Genomic DNA, 18,771 nt, shown 5'->3' with positions numbered 1-18,771 from the left:
AATCCGGGACCTCTGGCTCCTAACTGCTCACCCGCCTGTCTGCTCTAACCACTCTGCTGCCTGCCTGATCCCCCTAACTGCCCTCCCCTGCCAGCCTGGTCATCCCTATTAACTTTTTTTTTTTTTTAAATCTTATCCCCTTCACACACAATTGTATTTGACTTCCTTATTGGCTTCTCCCTCTCACACAATTTTTCTCTCTCCTTTATGTATACTTTTCTCTACTGACTCATCATTTATAAACTTTTCTTTCCTCCTTATTTCCTACTTCTGTTCCATCATCATTCTTCCCATCATTCTCCTACCCATCCTCCCTCCCCACATTCCTTCTTTCCTTTATCTTTACCCGTTTCCTCCCTCCCCTTTTCCTTCCTTCCCACCTTAATTTTTTTCTTCATTTTCTCCCTCGGACCTGCTTTGCTCCCTCCCCCACTTCTTCCCTCTTCCCAGTCTCCTTTTAAGCTCTACAGGCTTCCCTTTAAACTTCTTCTTTCTCTCTTTCTCTCTCATCCTACCTTTTCCATACATTCTTCTCTACTTACTTCCACTGTTTTAATATCTATCTACCTGCCTAATTATTCACTATCATTTATCTTTTTTATTTTCTGACGCCTACTTTTAAAATCTGTCCCCAGTACAGAACTACACTTGATTTTCATTGTAGCTCCTACAGTTCACTCCCACATCTTCTTTCCTTCTTTAACTCTGCTCTCTACTGACTCCTTTATAAAGTCCTTCCCTCCCTCCTTCCCTTCTTATAGCTCCGTTCAGGAGGGGGCATTAACCCCCAGTCCAGGGCTCAGCCCTGGCCAGGTGTTTGCGGCCTCCCCTTCCCTGGCCTCCTTGCCACTGTCCTGCTCCCATTCCCTGCCTGGGATGCCTGGCTCAGCAAGGGTGGCCGAGGCCCACTGGGCCCAGGCGCTGCTGCCTTGAAGCAGGAGCGCTTCTGCCAAGAAGGCCTCGGACCTTCTACCACTCCGTCCCGGACCTGTGGGCGCCTCCCTGCGAAAAGCTGTTCCCAATTTATGTCTATTCTAGTAGCTTACATACAGAAGGCCTCAACCTTACTAAATTTGTTTAGTCATTTAATGAATGGTGCTTCTCAGGACGTGGTGGGAAGAGGGTACTGATGGAGAAGGGTGAAGGGCAGGAGCCTCACAGTGTCTGACGGAGAAATCTTTCCCGTGGTGTGGACGTGCCGTCAACAACGGCAGCATTCACTCACAATTCAGCTTCCTCAGTCACACTCAACTACTTGGTCTCAGAATGTGTCCCACTTTCTCTTCCTACCTTGGAGGACCCTTCTGTGTCTTCCATAAACGTCTCACTCTCCTAACCCTGCCTTTCTCCCCTTTCCCTTCTTCGGACCTGTGGGACTCACATCTCCTGTCTCAGTTCATACTGATGCTTGCATAACATTGAGACTGTCAGTTCATCTCGCTCCCCAACAGGCTGAAAGCAGTACTGAGTCCTTGTTCATTATCTCAAATACCTACTACAGCAAGCATGTCAAACTCAAAGGTTAACAAAGGCCAAATAAACAAGGTTTAAGTTTATGTGGGCCACAAAAAAACAAAAGCTTTAATTTTCATAGAAACGTAGGTTTATTTTGATAGAGACATGTTGAATACAAAGGGCTGAAATAAATGAGAAATTGTTAACATAAAATAATAGAACATTTTAATAAAAATTAATATTTTTCTTGAACATTAACTTACCAGACAATAACTGCACAAATTAATAGGCATAATGCAAATAAACTTATTTTTCTTGTTCTCTGAAGTGAAATATTTCCTGTTGTGCACACCAAACAAGTCATTACAAGACTAATGACGTGGCAATCGGCTGCTAAAATATCCACTGCTGGTATTGGTGGAGAGAAATGGTGTGCCTGCATGTAAGGTGGGTACGGGAAATGAATGCACCACGGTTATAGTAATCAGTCATTAGCAAACATTGTAGTTCGTTATTAATAATTATGTATAACAGGATATTGTAAAAATTAAGCTACAACATTTTTATTAAAATGTTTCTTACATACCGTTACATTGGCTGGGCCACGAAAATATTCATTGTGGGCTGCATGCAGCCCACGGGCCATGAGTTTGACATGCTTGTACTACAGTGTCTCAGATACTGAAGGCAGTGGTACGTGTTTAATGACTGACGAAAAGAGGCACCAGCTGACATGATAGAGCGATATCCAATTCACCATCACTCACAAAGGTTTAAGCCTTTGTAAAGTAGGTTATGTCTTTTTATTAAATCATCTGGTTTGAAGGTAAAATAGAGTCCATATAGGTGTTTATATTTATTTCAGGTAATCTGAGACAACGGAATTTATTTCATGCAAATAATTTCAGGAACTGTTTGCTAGTTGCACATAAAGAGATGACTGAATTAGGCATTTTATTAAAACATTTAATATTTGATCACACTTTCTAATACTGCCTCCTATTTCTCTCTTTCAATTTCATTTATTCCAATAATTTTTCTAATCTGTCCTTTTAATCAGCATACTAAAGCTTTTTCTTTGCTCCTTTATTATATTAATTTTAAAGTAAAGTTTAATGTAATTGTATCTGAGGGCTAAGCATAAAGGAAGTGGTTCCTGAGATTACAGAGTAGTCTCTCTCACATCCACGGTGCCGAAAAGTGTTTTCTGTATTTGAAAACTATCTAAAGGGTTGTTTGACTTCTCCATCCCATGCATGCTGCTTGCTGGGTTTCTCACAAAAATATCCCTGTCATTAGTGATAATGTACAGATCAAGCACAAGTGGTCCTCTGCTTTGAGAAGCATAGCCCTGTCTATCATATTGGTTCATGCTGGCCTTGGGCTTGATTCAAAGGTACTGAAGTTGTAAATGTCTAACAGTTGACTAGGAATTTTATTCTTGCAACGTCTCAAGTATTTAGAATCACTGAACTTTAGGAAATGGATGTGGACACTTTGCATGGCATTCTCAAAAAGACAACACAATTTATTTCATGCAGGACTGTCCCCAGAAGATGTCCTCATACTCTTTCTTGGAGAAGGTGGAGTTACTGCCTGTTTGGGGACAGCACCAAGAATAAAGCCCCTCCCTTTCTCTGACAGAGATATAGGCCATAGTGATAAGTAATGAGCATGAGAGAAACATCATATTTTTTATGTACAAAACCCTCTACAGGTGAGGTGTTCAGAGTTAACTATACTGGCTTAGGAAACTGCCTGGTATATAGAATGAGCCACAAGTATGCTTTTCTAAAATGCTTTTACTCATGTATGTCTTTGAATATAGAATGAATATTCTTAGGGATGAAAGTCTTTAACCTGGGTTCATGCTGGGGCCACAGATTATACATAAAGCCAACACTGAGAAGGTTAAACCGCTGTGGAGATTACTAGTATGAGCTGCCTTCCTGGATTCAAACCTAGATCTACCACTCACCAATTTCATGATCTTGGGCAAATCACTTGAACTTGTGCGTTTTCAGATGAACACATCTAAAAAATGGTGGTAATAATATTACCGATATCATAGGGTTGCTATGAAGACTAATTTAGCTACCTCTAAAACACTGAAATGTTTGTGGAATAAAACGCATCACCTGGAAACTTCATGATGATCCAGACATGGTCTGAATACTGAAGAAAAAGTAATTAATGCCATTTTCTCTGTGTGTCTTTAGCAAATTGTTTTAGAATGTCTGTTTTTATATTGCAGGCCCTGCAGAAGTTGAAGGGTGTTTGTATGTGATTGTCTGTCGGTCCTCGTCTTGTGAGGCATGCACGTCCGCTCTTCTTGCCCACTTCCTAATGGGGCTACCACGGCAATGGGCATTTATCCTGGGGTAATGATTTTTCCTTGTATCAAAATGTGCATGGGTATTTAGAACTTTCTCTAATTCTATACAAGAGAATGCATAATAGCATTTTCTTAAGGACATCAGAAAATGCAAAATGGATATTTTACCACAATATTATAAGTATTAATATCCCAACATGTAAATATTATAAAGAGCATACATCTTTGTCGGTGCTAACTTTCACAGTGGTTATAATAATTTATGATTGAGGAATAGACTTTTTACCTACATCTGACTGTGCTGCTGAGAGAGCTGCTGGACCTCACTCCAGAGTCTGCACAAAGGATCACAGAGACATCAGCAGTGATCACCTGCTACTGTTTGTCTCTAGACCAGCGGTTCTCAACCTGTGGGTCGCGATCCCTTTGGGGGTCACCTAAGACCATCAGAAAACACATATATAATTACATATTGTTTTTGTGATTAATCACTATGCTTTAATTATGTTCAATTTGTAACAATGAAATAGGGGGTCACCACAACATGAGGAACTGTATTAAAGGGTGGCGGCATTAGGAAGGTTGAGAACCACTGCCTTAGAGTCACCCTAATCTGGCCTCACACTGACAAGGGTCCCTGCAATTCCCTGAGTCCCCACGGGTCCATGAGCTCCTGTGAACATGAAGGGGAGGACAGCATCCCTGTTTCTCATGTCTTCTCTCACAGCCACAGGCTGTCCTAGAACCTTTTTGGTCCGATGGCCACCATCCTTATTCCCAGCTGACTCTTCACCCTGGTGCGTCTTTAGCCCCTGCCCTGCTGGCCAGCCAGTGGATGATGTCCCTGGAGACACCTCCCCCCCCCCCCCCCCCACATGCAGAAGCCGGTGAGCAGGGCTGGAGTCCTCCAGCTCCTGCCACATTCCAGTCCGGTCCACCCCATTCAGCCTGGAGTTTCCCCACCAAACATTCGGGCCTCCAGGGTCCTGTGCGGATTCTCTGACCCACGGCTTCTAGGTCCAGGGAACAGCCGTCCTCTGTCTTCAGCCACAAATCAAAGCTGGTGTCTCCACGCTGTTTACTAGTATAGAGGCTCCACAGCTCTGCAGGGACGTTCCGATGAGTGTGGGCGACACCCGCGGAGACAGTGTCCTGGTGGAGGCGGCTCTCCTCCTCAGGGAGCACCTTCCTGTGGGGGACCCCTGAGGGGATCAGCACGTCTCCCAGGGACAGAGGGCTCTGTGAGACCCCTTCCTGCATCCATCTGGACCTGCCTGCCAAGCCCTGCACCTCCCGGGATGTTCTGCGGCCACGCCTCCCCCCCTGGAGGCTCTGAGGACCCGCCCCGGCCCCGCCCTGCGCAGTGGGTCTCTGGCCAGGAGGTCTTGGCTCTCACCCCCGCCCCGCCAGGTGCCTTCGGAGCTCCCTGCTGAGGCGGCCTGTTCACCTGCGCACCCAGCTCAGGACTAAAGCAGCGAGGAAGAGGCCGCCCCCTGCCCTGCTGGGGACAGCGGGGCGGGGATGGTCCTGGGAAGCCCACAGGTCTGGCCCTTTCCACCCTGCCTGGCACTCACGATGGGGTGGGGACCCCACAGCTCCCGCTGAGGACTCGGTCCTCGGAGAAGCCTGCAGGAGGGTCCCAGGAAACGGAAGCCTCACTGTCCTGATTCAAACTGGGTCTGAGATGTGGAGCAGCTGCAGGGTAGGTCCCTGGTCCTCCAAGGGCACCTGGCAGCCAGGAGCTGGCTTTGAACTTCAGGCCCCAGGGCCTTAGTGCGGCCGCAGTACTGAAAGTCTCCGCCAGGCGCTTCCCATCGCATTCCCAAGTTCATGGCTATTGCTGGCTGACAGCACTCAAGGACCACATCACAGTGACTAGATTCCCCTGCGGAAATGGGGCCCATGAATCTGCGGGGAGAGGGGCGAAGGGCAGCTGCAGCCAGAGGTGTAGCACCGCCAGGAGCAGCAAGGGCCCAGCAGCACCAGCCCTTGTAGTGTTGGCCACAAAAAGCCCCACCCGGAACCCCCATCGCGCCCTAGGCCCTCCCTTTTCAGTTCCTGTGGAGGGCAGGGGCCGCTCCAGGGGCGCCCACTGCTGTCCAGGGGCCTCGGGTTCCCGGCCCGCACCTGGGCTCCTCAGAAGCAGGGGCGGCAGCTGCGGAGCCCCCCTCGCTGACCATGTCTAGTGTTATTAAAAAATATAAGACAAAATTAGCCCTGGCTGGTGTGGCTGGGATGGTTGGAGCATTGTCCTATGTACCAAAAGGTATCTATCAACCTATCTGTCTATCTACCTATCATCGATCTATCATCTATCTCTCTTCCCCCTCTCTAAAATCAATGTTTATCCTGGGACGAGGACTAAAGTGTATCTAAATAAATACAATAAAAAAAATAAGCCGTAGTTGGTTTTGCTCAGTGGATAGAGCATCAGCCTAAGGACTGAAGGGTCCTGGGCTCAAGTCCAGTCAAGGGTACATGCCCAGGGTTGAGGGCTCAATCCCCAGTAGGGGGCGTGCAGGAGGCAGCCCATCAGTGATTCTCTCTCATCATGATGCTTCTAACTCTCCCTCTTCCTTCCTCCCAGAAATCAATAAAAATGTATTAAAAAGAAAAGACAGAATTCAAACATAATGCAATACACATAAGTTTGGAGAAGTATAAATGGAGATAAAGTATTTAAACTTCCTTGTATTATCATTATCCATGAACAAAGAGGAAAAAGTAGCAATGTATAAAACAAACCAACAACAAAAATATCATAACCAAGGTCAGTTTATCTGAGAAACACAAGGTTGGTTTAACAAGAGCAAATAATGTAATTCACATGGACACATTTTTAAAGATTGATTTTAGAGAGAGAATGGGAGAGAGAGAGAAAGCGGGAAAAATAAACCACAACATTGATTAGTTGTTCCACTTATTTATTGGTTGAGTCTTGCATGTGCCCTGACCAAGGATCAAACGCACAACCTGTGGGAAACTGTTTATTGCCTTCACTATCTGATAAGCATAGACAGAGAACTCCCCGAAAACCCCCAAAGGCTGGGTGCCTTTGAAGCCCTAGCAAAGGTCGGAGCTAGGCGCCACCTCTGTTAGTCCAGACAGTGGTAGCTGAAACTACTCCCCCACTTATTATTATGTAAATCCTTGCTGATGGGCTAGTCTGCCTGTTAATGGGGGGTTGCCTGCCTAAGGGCTACTCCAGATCAATAAAAGATTGGAGCAGCCTGAGCATGGGTGGAAGTCCCTCTCCTTGAGTTGGATTTGCCCGCCTGGTCCTCCAATATTGCAAAATTATCTCGTGTTTTTTTCTCTCATTTGTTGTGCGGCTCCTCTTTCAGGTACCGAACCCTACTCCACGCAGGACGTGGAAGGAAACACTCAACACAACCTTCTGACCAACTGAGCTATCTGGCCAGGGCCCACATTAACAAAGTTAGAAAACAATTAATAGATGCAAAATAAGCATCCAGTAAAATTCACCATTCATTCATGGCAAGACTCAGGGAACTTCACATAATTGTAGCAGACAGACTCAGAATAGGATGACCTCATCATATCTGCCTTTTGGTGTCTCACCCTTTACAATTCTTTTCCCTTGAGTGTGGGCAGGATCTGCGATTGGCCCCTAGCCATTAGAATGTGCAACTGTAAAGGGATTTTGCAAATGTAATGAATTCGGTTAATTTTGAATTACTCAAAAGGTGGATTATTCTGGTGAGGCTGATTCACTCAGATGAAAACCCTTAAAAGAAGACTGAGGACACCAACCCCAGCCCGGCCAACCGCTCCCCGAGGCCTGAGAGACACAATGGGGCGACCACCCCCAGGCAGCGGGCTGCGTGGGGGCCGGGCGCTGGGGCCCCGCCAGGTGAGTGAGGACATTGCTGGGGAGAAAGCACGGAAGGAAGAAATCAGACCAGGACTCGAGTGGGCGTCGCATGGGGCACCCGCGGGGTGTCACCGCAGAGGCCTCCAGCCCAGGAGGGCCCGCGGAGCCCAGGAAGCGCCAACTGGCCTCAGAGGAAAACCTCCTTCCACCCCCTCTCGAGGCCTGGCCCCGCCCCGAGGACCTTGATCCGGATCCCCTCTTTCTCCGGGACACAGGCGCCCACAACCAGGCACCCTCCCCCAACACCCCGCCCTTTCCAGAGGTAGGGGCTGGGGAGGGGCGACACCCCGTGGCAGAAGGCCTGTTCTTGGGGGCGCGGTGGGCAGACCCCAAGGGGGCGTGGTGGGCAGACCCCGGGAGAGTGGACCCACAAAGGAAGCGCGGGGGCGACATCGGAGGGTGGACGTGGGAGTCAGGAATGGACCTGGACGGCCCTGGGTAAACAAGCGGGGTTCACACCCCACAGACACACAGGGCGGCCCTGCCACGCCCACCACACCCACCGCAAACCCCGCAGGGGCCCCCGCCAGGCCCAGCAGGACCCTCCCCAACTGGAAGGGGAGGCGCAGGCCCAGGTCCTCAAGACACCACTGCATCTTCGCTGGGCCACTCAGAGCCCAAACAGAGGGGCTCCCCAACGCGCTTCCAGGGGGCGGCGGCTGGGGTCCCGGCACCCCAAGGCACCCTCTGGGATTGGCACCCTAAGGCACCCTGTGGGATCAGTACCCCAAGGCACCCTCCGGGATCGGCACCCCAAGACACCCTCTCGGATCGCTGAGAAGCCTTTCATATGGAGGGCGCATCCTCCCCACTCACCGGAACACCCCTCCACTGGCGAAGGCTGGAGAGTTCCGAGGAGTCCGTGGGGCCAGGAAGCTCCATGGGGACCAAGGCAGCACAGGAACACCCCAGCGCCCCGACATGGCCGTCAGGAGGGAGCGCCCGGGCTGCCTGGGCTCCTCCTCTGGCCTCGCTGGGCCTTGTCCACAGTGAACTAAAGAGCCGCCTGCTGCGGGGGCAGCGCCGGGAGGACGCAGGACAGAACCCACCACATCCACGGAGGGCAGAGGAGGAACCCGCAGAACCCAGGGCCCACGCCTGTGTCGCTGACTGGCCCCATCCAATCACTCACGTCCAGGCCCCCCTCACGTGAGGGGGAGGGCGCGCCTCCCCTGTCTGGCCAGAGCCCCCTAGACGCCTCCAGGGCACCTGGAAGCAGGGACCCCAGAGGCTCATGGGGAACAGGAACCCGCACCACCAGCTCGGCCTGGGCACTGAGGGACATCCCAGAGTACTCCAGGGGCACCACCAAGGGCCAAGGCCAAGCAGCACCAGCTCATCCAACAGGGAGGCGCGACCGAGGGACGCCCCCACCCGCTGCGGGGAGGGGCGCTCGGGAGGCACAGCGGGAGGCGGGCGGACAGTGCTGGCTGCCTTAGACCAGGGGCCTGTAACCCAGGTGGGGGGGTTCCGCAGCCCTTCCCCTCCACACACCGCCATCCACGGAGGGGAGAGGGCCTGGGGCAGAGCAAGAAGAGGGGTCCCATTCGCCAGGAATGCCCATCCTGTCTGGCGGGGGCCCAGCCCTTCACCACTTGGTCTGCAAGAGGGCATGGGGGCCACCACTGGCAGCCGCCCAGAAGGGAAGCAAGGGAAGGACAACAGAAGGAGCCTGCACTTCAGCCTCGCTGGTTCTGCAGGTCCAGTCTCCCCAGAAAGGACCAGGCACCCACACACCAGCACCACCAGCAGGATCCCCACAATAAAAGCAGCCGCCAGGTGGCTCCCGACAACCATCCAGAACATCAGAGGGACCAATTGGGATCCCAGGCAGCAAGGGCGTCCCATTTGGTCCTGGAGGGCCTGTTGTGTGTGTGTGTCAGGGGGATGGTATGGGGGGTGTGTGTGTGGGGGGGGTCTCCCCTCCGGGCCAGCACAGCTCCACTGACCAGGCAGCAGAAGGGGGGCTAGGAAAATCTTTTTCCCTCCTTGGCCGGAACAGGGGGCCAGCTGGGCCACTCACAAGTGAAAATTCCCAGGAGTTGCTGCTGGCAGGTCCAACATGTCCCAGCCTCCTGTCCTCCCAGCCTTCCTTCCTTCCAGGGAGGACATAACAAAAATCTAAATGCGGCGAGTACTCATGGATCATCTCATTCAATATAATAAAAGCCTAATATGCAAATTGACCAAACTGCACAAAGACTGGTCCCTATGACAAACACTGAACACCAGGGGGAAAGACACTCAATGCAGAAGCTGCCCCTGGTGGTCACTGCACTCCCACAGGGTGAGCACTGCTCAGCCAGAAGCTGGACTCACGCCAGCGCAGCTGTGGTGGAGGGAGCCTCTCTCACCTCCCCTGAAGCAGTAAGGAGCAGCAAGCAGGTGAGTGGTAAGGAGTGAGGAGTCCCACACTGCAAGAGGGAAGCCAAACTTCCGGCTTGGGGAGTGGGCCTAAGCCAGCAGTCGGACATCCCCTGAGAGGTCCCAGACTGCAAGAGAGCACAGGCCAGGCTGAGGGCCCCCCAAGTGCACAAATTTTGTGCACCAGGCCTCTAATCTTTTCATTTCTTTCTATCTTTCTTTTTCAATCTCTCTTTCCCTCTCTCTCTTGTTGAATTTATTGAGGAGACACTGGTTTATAAAACCATATGGGTTTTAAAATAAAAAGTGAATAAGTCAAATATTAAAAAAAAGAAAGAAAGAAAAAGAAGACTGAGCCCACCCTAAAGTGAGATATTCTCCTTGCTGGCCTCATGAAGTAGGCAGCCATGTGTCTAAGCCAGCCGTGGGCAAACTATGGCCCGCGGGCCGGATCCGGCCCTTTTGAAATGAATAAAACTGAAAGAAAAAAAAAGACTGTACCCTTTTATGTAATGATGTTTACTTTGAATTTATATTAGTTCACACAAACACTCCATCCATGCTTTTGTTCCAGCCCTCTGGTCCAGTTTAAGAACCCATTGTGGCCCTCGAGTCAAAAAGTTTGCCCACCCCTGGCTAAGCCCACATGGCCAAGAACTTTGAACAACCTTGATATACACCAAATGCTTGTGTCCTCACCCTGCCCAAATTCATGTAAATCCTCAGGCCCAATCCTATATAATAAAAGCATAATATGCAAATTGTCCCCTCAAGAGTTCCACCGGGAGTTCCACCACTTGCTATGATGTGCGCTGAACACCAGAGGGCAGCACGGAATTGGCAGCATCTGTGATGTGGTGCTGGCAGTGGACAGCAGTGGAGGTGCTACCAACCCCTTGGGACCCCCGATGAGAGCAGGACCATGGCAGGATGGTGGAGCAGGTGAGTGGGCAGTGCCAGGCTGAGGCAGGTGCAAGTGGGGGCCCAATTGCCCCACAGACGGTGACCATTCTGAAGCTAAAAGAAAGCGGTGGTGGTGCACAGAGGTAACAATGGTGATTAAATATGATTGTAATAGTGATCCAGGTAGATATAATCATCCCCATGTAACCGAAGTTGCTGTCATATTCAAAAAGGAAAATGGAGGACCTCCTTTTGAAAGGGACTTACTTGCTCATTCATTGTAAACCAGATCCCAATACTCCAAATGCCACTGAAATGAAACAAATCAATATCCTGTTTCCTACATTAGATGTAATGATGTATCCTATTCTTTTCCCACATGGTGAAAAAGACTGGGGAATGGATATTGCATTAAGACTCAGAGATGATAGTGTAACTGACAATAATAGTAGATTCAACAGATGATGCTCAAAAGGAAAATTTTCCCATCAAATCTCTTAAAAGTATTACTCCTTCGGTAGTGCTGTGTCATAAATTAGAATTGAAAGTAGGTGCAATCACCATGATAATGAGAAATCTTAATAGTAGATGGGGTCTTGGTAATGGTACTAGATTTATTATCAAAAGATTGTGACCTAACATAATAGAAGCTGAAGTATTAACACAATCTGCAGAAGAGAGGTTGTTCTGATTCCAAGAATTGATTTGTCCCCATCTGACACTGGCCTCTGTGTCAGAATAACTATATCAGTCATTATTTTTATCACTTGTTTTTATATCTTGTTTTTGTTTTTTTATGCCATGTGTTGGTTGTTTTTATATCATGTCTTTGTTGTTATATCATTTTGTTATTTATATTTATTAATCAATTTATATATTCTTTTCACATACATTTTACTAATTTTCTTTTGTCTCTGACACTTCTATTATAAAGGGCAAATAGTGCTATTAAAATATTTCTTCTAATTAATTTCCGTTCAATGTACAATGAATCCATGCACCGGGCCACTAGTGATGTTATAAATATCCAAATGGCCCTTGGCAGAACAGGGGTTCCCCACCCCTGAAACAAAGGTGCTCGCTCGCTTGTGTTCTGGGCTGTCTTGGGACTTGTGCGACTCCTGGCTTGTGGGGCCCTTTTGTTCCATGTGGACCCCCCACAACCTGGACCAATGGACTGTGACTAACCTGACACTGAATGGGACCCAGCTCCAACATGGAAAGGAAACTCTGGGCAATGGCTTCGCTTGCCGCTCCACTGCAACCTCAGCTGTTCTTCTCCTATGACTGGACTAAGGGAAATGGGACTTTGGAAACCCAGGGGTGTAATTCCACAGAAATAAACCTTTCTACCATATCTCATTCTCCCCTGGGGATCTCGAGAAATGCTTCTTCCAGCAGCACCCTAAGAACTCCACTTCCGCTGATAACAGTATGTCATACAGCAAGAGAAACAAACACACTAATAAGGGATGTCTACTTTTAAAACCCTGCTATCTACATAATTACAGAGAGAGATTCTGTTTCTCCTTTGGAATTCCTCAAGACATGATTATCCACTTTTTTGAGACCATTCTTTCAGTGAGAAAGAAAAAGAAAATTCTAAGAACAGGAAAAGAAGAACCAAAACTATAATAATTTATAGATTACTGGTACAAGTCTATTCATATAGAAAATCCAAAAGAATCTGCAGATAAAATATTCACATAAGAAAAAACAAGAGTTTAGCAAGGTACTGAATTCTAGCTCAAAATGCAACATAATTTTATTTCTAAATCTGGCAAGAAAAAGAAAATAGAATTTTAAAATGATATTTATACTAGGATCAAGAGCATTAAATGATTGAGAATAAATCTAAAAAACAAATACAGCATCTCTATGGGAAATATTTTAAACATTGAGAGTTAACCAAACAGACTATTAAATAGTTTGGAAAACTCAGTTTTATAAATGTCTTTTCTCCACAATTTATTTATAGATACAATACAATTCCAGTCAAAATCTTTGTGGTGTATTTGCAGTGCTTGACAAGGTGTTTATAAAAGATTTTTGGAGCACTTCCTGCTTTCTTCCCTTCTCAAACATTCGGTTCTAAGGCATGGGGACAAAATCAGGGAGGTGTGGTGGCCCAGAGTGAGGTGCTGGAGCCTGGATGGAATGATGGGCCGAGCCAGCACAGCCAAGGGTTTGAAAGCCTGAGGGAGGGTGGTAAAGGATGAAGAAATGACAGACACAGAGAATAAGCTGGGTCTAGGTGGATCTTCCTGTGCCTAGCTGAGGTCACAGAGAGAGATCCAAAGGCAAGCTGAGCCTTCATTTTATAGCCAGAGATAAAAAGGTAGTGGTCACCATAGTTACAATGTTCTTGTGAGTTTCACTTGTTTTGGCAGGGTTTGCTGCACTTGCCTCAGCCCATTAGCTACACAGATAAGATCTAGGGATCATCATAAGGTCAAGCCTAATTACGTTAAGAGGACTGTGCCCTCTATGGTGGGACTTGTTTGTGGCTTTGCCAATAGGCCAGACCGAGGCTTAACCCTATAGCCCCATCCTACATCTCACCCTTTTTCATTTTTAAGCTACTATAATGAAAGTAAAACTTAAGCTTCAAGAACAAAACTCCGTCTATTAAAACAATAATAAAACACTGCCAATGCAAAAGCCAAACTACAGAATTTTAAAACTTAAAAATAAAGCTCTGGCTATTAACAAAACAATGCCAATGTGTTCACATTTTTAAAACTAGTAAGAATAACCAAATAATGCCAATGCAAAACAGAAATAAGTGAGTTTCTACTAAATGGAAGTTTCTTTTGCTGATTTACTTAGAGTCCTCAGACTTGGCTGCACAAGACTTTGCAGAAGATCGGCAGCTAACCAACGCTAGCATAGCCAGAAACATGATTGAGGGAGTAGCTTCCACATCTTGTTTTTCTACCATCTGCTGGGCCTCCGTTGTTAATTTCTTCAGCTGACCACATGTTGGCACCTCAGACCCTTGTGTAGCCTTCTTTTTCTTCTTCTTTCTGCTTTGCTGTCATCGGGGCAACTCTGTCTTTTGAGCGAAGGGACAAGGAACGTCTCTGGGTCCACGTAATGCTCTGGCACCCAAATTGGCTGCGCTGCTCCATCTGGAAAGATACAAACACAACCTCTGCCCCACATCATTACTGGATCTTGACCAAGCCATTGTCTAGTTTGTGCAGCCTTTCACCGGGCTAAGCCTGAGGAAGCTGTTGTACAGGAGGCCCGATGCATTTCAGCTGCTGTAGGACCCTCTGCATCGCAATTCAAAACATTTAAAGTATAAAGAACATGACTGAATTTGTTTTGAGGTGACACAGAACATCTGTCTCCCCTTTCTGTTTTAGTAATTGCATTTTAAGAGTACGATGGGCTCTTTCCACTATTGCTTGACCTTGAGAGTTGTAAGGGATACCGGTTTTATGACAAATTTGATATTGCTGCCAAAAATGCTGAAAAGCAGAACTAGTGTATGCGGGTCCATTGTCTGTTTTCAGCTCTAAGGGAGGACCTAGTACCACAAAGGCAGCTAAGCAATGATTACATGCTTGGCACTTTCCCCTGTTTGGGGAGTCGCAAAGATAAAGCGGGAGCAGGTATCTATATTAACATGTACTCATCTGTGCTTACCAAATTCCGGTATGTGGGTGACATCCATTTGCCCCTAGGACTAACCCCCAGTGATTGTACAGGGCAATGAATTACACACTGAGAGCACTGCTTAACAATTTGACGAGCTTGCTCCTGAGAAATATGGAATTGTTTGGGCAAGGCAGCAGCATTTTGATGATGCAAAGCATGGGAGGACTGAGCAAGAGAAAATGGGGTAACCTCTTGCATTACAGCAAGGAGGCGATCAATAGCATCATTGCCTATAGCTAATGGACCAGGAAGACCTGAATGAGATTGGATATGACCAATAAAGCAGGGAAATTGTCGTTCTCTAATGATTTTTTGAAGGTTGAAAAATAAATGAAAGAGTTCCTCCAAATTAGTGTGCCCTCTAGTAGCCGTTTCAATAATTTTGGCCATACTTACCACATAGGCACTATCACTATATAGGTTAATGGGCTCCGTAGCAAAATCTGTCAAGGCATAGATAAGAGCTTGTATTTCCACCCATTGTGCTGAAATATAAGAGGTTTGAAGGACCTTTGCACCTCTGCTGCAGTAGTATCCAGCCTTTCCAGAACTGGATCCATCTGTAAAAATGCTTAATGCCTGAGGTATAGGTTGTGACTTCACTATCTTTGGGAAGGTAAAGGTAGTAACTGAGAGAAATTGTAAAACCTTATTTGCTGGATAATGGTTACAACCTGTCTGGAGAAATTAGCAAGTGCAATTTGCCAATTTGTTGATTGTTGCCAGAGCCAGTCTTGCTGTATAGCTGTAAATGGCACTACAATAAGGTTAGGGTCTCGGCCCACTCACTGGTCTGTTCAAAGGCGGGCTCGAGCTATTAACTGGGAAACTGAATCATGGACAGGAGTTAATACTTTAGTTGGAGAATGAGCTAAATATAGCCATTCAACAACTCCAGGAGCTTGCCAAATGACCCCAGTGGGTGTATGCATAGTAGGGAAAATCAAAAACTGTAAAGGAAGGGAGTAATCAGTTCTAGGAAGTTGTGCTGAAGTTTAGGCATCCTCAACTTTATGAAAGGCTGTCTTGGCTTCCTCTGTCAAGCAGCGTGGGGATGATGGGGATGAATCTCCCCTGAGTATATGAAATAAAGGGCTGAAGTCAGCAGTGGTTAATTTTAAAGCAGGTCGAACCCAGTTAATATCTTCTAATAATTTTTGGAAGTCATTTAATGTAAGTAAAGTGTCAGTCTGAATTTGAATTTTCTGAGGTTTTATTGTTTTTCCCTCAATAATGCTGCCAAGATAAGAAAAAGGAAATGTCCTTTGAACTTTTTCAGGTGCTATGCATAATCCAGCACAATGCAGGGAATCCTGTAAATCTGTATAGATATTATTTAGATGCCTTTCATTTTCATGAGCTAAGAGAATGTCACCCATATAGTGAATAATATAAGCCTCAGGATTTTTTCCTTATAGGAAGTATGGCCGAATCCACAAAATCCTGACATAAGACTACTGGCCATGCCCTGAGGCAATACTTTCCATTGGTACCTCTTTATGGGCTCCTTAAAATGTGCTGCAGGGACACTCAATGCGAATCTTTTGCAATCCTCAGGATGGAGAGGAATAGTAAAAAAACAGTCCTTAAAATCTAATACCAATAAACGGTAGTTCAATGGGATACCTGTTGGGGATGGTAACCCTGACTGAAGGGGCCCCATAATCTCCATGGTTTTATTAATTGCCCTTAGGTCATGCAGTAGTCTCCATTTACCAGACTTTTTCTTTATTACAAATATGGGCGTGTTCCATGGACTATGAGTGGGTTCAATATGCCCTACCTCAAGCTGTACTCAAACCAATTCTTGTGCCAGCTGTTAACTTCTCTCCTAATAGGGGCCATTGATCAACCCAGATGGGGGTATCTGCAAGCCAGGTAATTTTAGCTGCTGTACGCTGGGTCGGAGAGACAATCAAGGCCCCTGTTGAAAATTCTGGTAACCTAATCCATGCCTCCCCTTTTGAGTGGACATTGGGATAGATAAATGCCTCCCTTGCTGATTCTTTCCTAGTCCTCTTAGGGGGTGAAATCCTCGAGTAAGCATTTGAGACATCACAAGGGAACTGGGACTTGTTATTAAAACTCCCATCTGCTCTAGCATATCTCGGCCCCATAGGTTAACAGGCAAATGTTGCAATACATAAGGTTGAAAATAGCCTGTATTTCCATCTGGATCTTCCCATCGAAGGAGTTGAGCACGCTGCAAGGGTTGAGAACATGCTCTACTCCTTGCAATTCAGAAGCCGTGGGATTTAAAGCCCAGTCCTGCGGCCAATGTCTGAAAGCAATGACTGACACATCAGTTCCAGTATCTGTAACCCCTTTAAAAGGTTTCCCATTAATCCTTAGTTCTAACTCAGGCCGGCCCTGCTTACCTAATCTTGCCCAGTATACCGCGTCGCTGGACCCAAAGCCCTCTGTACCACGGGGCTGACCAGTTGAGGGCCGCCCTTCTGGATAGTAGGGCAGAAGGAGAATTTGTGCTATTTGTGTTTCTGGTAAGATCTGAATTATAGTATTAATTGTGCCATTACTTTAATTTCTCCAGTATAGTCCTGATCTATCACCCCAGGCAGAACTTGAAACCCTTTCAATGTTAAACTACTCCTCCCTAAAATTAGTCCCATCATGCCTGTGCGAAGGGGACCATACACTCCCGTGGCAATGGCCTGAGGCCCCATCTCTGGGGTTAGTACATATCGGGAGGTGGGACTGAGGTCCAATCCTGTGCTTCCTGGGTGGCACAGTAGAGGTTTCAAACAGTTGGTTTTGGGACCGAGCTGGCTGGAAAGGCTGCAGTGGGGTTAAGGATACGGCCCCTACTGTTTGGTGGGGCCGGCAGGGGCTGGCCTCTGAAGTTTCCCTGCCTAGGGGGTATTAAATTAGCATCAGGATCAGTGTTAGAGTGGCATTCATTTACCCAATGCTGTCCTCTCCTGCATCTTGGACATAGTCCGGATGGCTTGATTCCACTCCCTGTAGTCCTTTGACTTCTATTTCTAGTATTATAGTCTTTAGCAAAATGCCCTAGTTTGTAACAGTTAAAGCATCCCCCTCTCCTTTTCTGCTGACCAGTGAACAACATCTCCTTTAATCTGGCAGCTAATACTGCTCCTTGAATGTAGGCTGGTCCAATGTCAGCACAAACACGGATGAAATCATGTACAGCACCATTCTTCCTGTAGGGACGTAAAGCCTCTTGACATACTCTATTTGCATTTTAACAGCTAATTGTTTCACAAGTATCATTCCAGCCTCAGGGTCAGCCACAACCCTGCCTATGACTTGAACAAATGAGCCACAAAATCCTGATATGGCTCCTCAGGGCCTTGCCTAATTTTGCTTATGTCTAAAGCAGCAGTTCTCAACCTGTGGGTTGTGACCCCTTTAGGGGTCAAACGACCCTTTCACAGGGGTCGCCTAAGACCATCAGAAAACATATATATATAATTACATATCGTTTTTGTGATTAATCACTATGCTTTAATTATGTTCAGTTTGTAACAATGAAGTTGGGGGTCACCACAACATGAGGAACTGTATTAAAGGGTCGCGGCATTAAGAAGGTTGAGAACCACTGGTCTAAAGACTTTTCCCCTTTTTTTGGTAGTTGCCTCCAGGCTTTGGTGGTACATATATTTATTTGCTGATAAGGTTGCATGAGGTACACTAACTGAGCCTGCAAAGCCCCATGAGGTCCGGTGCCCATGAGCATATTAATTATAATGGGTACCCCATGACCTTGGTTTCTTTTAGCCTGCTCTGCACTAAGCTCTGCCCAATTAGCTTTCCATAATAAGTAATCTCCAGGTGAGAGACAAGCCTTCGGGACAGTACTCTAGTCACTAGGAGCCATAGCTTCCTCAGATACTATATCTAGTAACCCCAGCACAAAGGGGGAGGTTGGTCCATACATAGAACAAGAAGTCTTCAACCCCTTCAAAGTTTTAAAAGGTATAGACTGATGGCCACAAAGCATCTGACCTGGATTCTGAGGATCAGGCTGCTCAAATACACGATATAAACTGAATCCTGAAATATCTTCTCCAGCCTGCCTGGCCTCATACAGAGTCTGCTGGAGTAGAGACAAAGGCACCATTCTTGTTTCTGCTTGTTTAGGGGGTAAAAGGAGAGGTGTATGAGCAACAGT

General features: G+C 46.9%; 1 pseudogene; it reads right to left on the bottom strand.

Annotated features, from left to right (window-relative positions):
* Positions 1 to 4,393: 4,393 nt before the first annotated feature.
* LOC132234637 (UDP-GalNAc:beta-1,3-N-acetylgalactosaminyltransferase 2-like) lies at positions 4,394 to 8,608 on the bottom strand (annotated as a pseudogene).
* Positions 8,609 to 18,771: the final 10,163 nt, after the last annotated feature.

This window comes from Myotis daubentonii, chromosome 1, assembly GCF_963259705.1.
Source record: "Myotis daubentonii chromosome 1, mMyoDau2.1, whole genome shotgun sequence".
In the NCBI taxonomy this organism is placed as follows: domain Eukaryota; kingdom Metazoa; phylum Chordata; class Mammalia; order Chiroptera; family Vespertilionidae; genus Myotis; species Myotis daubentonii.
This window is presented reverse-complemented; position numbering and strand designations above follow the sequence as displayed.